Raw genomic sequence first — 2,139 nt, 5'->3', positions numbered from 1 at the left:
TGGGGAAGATGTATGGTGGAGGCAAGGACAATGGGTAGTGTACAGTGAGTAGAATATGAATGAAGGTGTACAAATGGATGCAAAGATTTATAATTACCTTCGACCTGCCAAATGAGATACACAATAAAGATTGAATACACACAATATATCAATTGGGAGCCAAGTCAATAGTATAGTTGCAAATAATGACGGCGCTTTGATTTTCCAAATCTGAGCCAAGCAATACAGACTGAATAGGGTGAGGGTTGAATCCCACCAAAACTAGAAAGCCAAGTGAGGAAGATCTTCCACTTCCAAAATGGTGAACAATACAAAATTCAAACATGAATTGCAGTATAAATATAATAATCCAAATTGCATGACAACTACTACCTACATGTCATGCTTAAGTACCCCTTGGAGGAACTCCCAAGGGTTTACAAAGATAGTTGACAGCAACACCTACGAAAACAAAAATAAAAATAGGTCCAAGATATACTAAATCAATCAAAATCACAAATACAAGTATTATTAACTTGGGCCCTATATTAGTTAACTAAATTAACTAATTAAAGGTCCTTTTATTATATTATTTAAATTTTAGGACCAATTTAATTGATTAGTTAAATTAAATTATTACATTAACATTTGGGGACATGACAAATCCTCACTGCCTAAAGATAGCTTGCCCTCAAGCAATTTGTCATCAGACGAAACACCAACAGCTCTAGGGTCCCAAATCAAAGGTGTAGGCAAGACAAGTGAAATGACATCAATTCTCTGCAACACCACATTGCCATCAAACTTTTATTTTGCCACTCTAATATAAATATTGTCGTGTCCTGAATCACCAAGATCCCAAAGATGCCAATCATAAAATACATCGATGTCATCATGTTCAATCTCTTCTAGAAACTCATAACTTAGGCAAACCCTTTTGGTCTCGTACAAAATACCCTCATTCAAAAAGATTTTAGTTATACATGCCTTGAGAATGGTTGAAGGATAGAATCCATCATCAATCAACGGTAGCAATTGTTCATACAAACAACCTTTGCCCTATTCTCTAGGTTCATGATTTCATTTATGTGACTCCAGATTATTATCCTATGTAAAAATGTAAGCCCTAATAGGGAATTTGTTGTTATGTTCAAGGGAAAAAATGTAAAAGGGAGGGTAGATAGGAAAATGGGATAAAAGAGAATTAATGATACACAAAAGATATTGTTCTTTATCTTCCTTTCCTGAAAGCTTAATGATGGCAAATGTAATAGTTATTCAATTTTATAATATGTAAAGAACCCACCTTCAAATGTGTTCATTATTTAGTTTGTAATCTTTACTTGAGAAATGTAATTTTTTAATGTGACTATTGAAATTGTAAATACATCTTAAAAGAAAGTTTTACTTGGGTAAATCAATCATAAATACTTAAAGGAAATGAATATATGATCTTTAACATTAGGGAACCTATTGGGACAAATATGCATAACTAGATTTAGATTTATCCTTTTGGGTTTCCTAGAAGGGCATTACATATATATTATAGGTTAAAAATGAGAGTTTGCTAGATATTTTGTGCATCGCCCATATTGTATTCTACAAGAGGACATCTTATTAGGTTTTTTTATTTTAAAAGTCTAGATACAAGTGCATCATAAATATAACTTCCAACATAAATTTCTTTCTCTTTATTCTTTTGTGGATTTCCATAATCTATTTCAAAGGCAACATTTCACATGGCTTATAAGGATATTTGTAGAGGATGTGAAATTTGGCTTCATTTTTGCCAATTCCATTTTCTTCAACAAAGTCAGTAATCACTATATTCTATGGATGAAATTTTTCTGAAAATAATTAAAATGCCTCAATATTAGTGTTTCCACAACCTCAATGTGGACATCGAGGTCAATGATAGAAACCACCAAGGTACATTTACAAGTTCTATCATGGCCATGCTAACATCATATAAAATACAACTAAAAAGAGCTATTGGTGTTCGAAATTAACAAACATGTTAAAAATAGGATTATCAATAAGATAATTTATATACAAGTTGGTGGATGTTTACATTCTACTCCAAAACCCCATATGTGCATACATGATTATAGAGTTGTTGCAAGCTACAACATCAAATTTTTTTTAATACAAGAATGGACC

Source organism: Cupressus sempervirens, chromosome 6 (genome assembly GCF_028749045.1).
Source record: "Cupressus sempervirens isolate cs-2001-9-10 chromosome 6, ASM2874904v1, whole genome shotgun sequence".
NCBI lineage: Eukaryota > Viridiplantae > Streptophyta > Pinopsida > Cupressales > Cupressaceae > Cupressus > Cupressus sempervirens.
Note: the sequence above shows the minus strand (reverse complement) of the source record.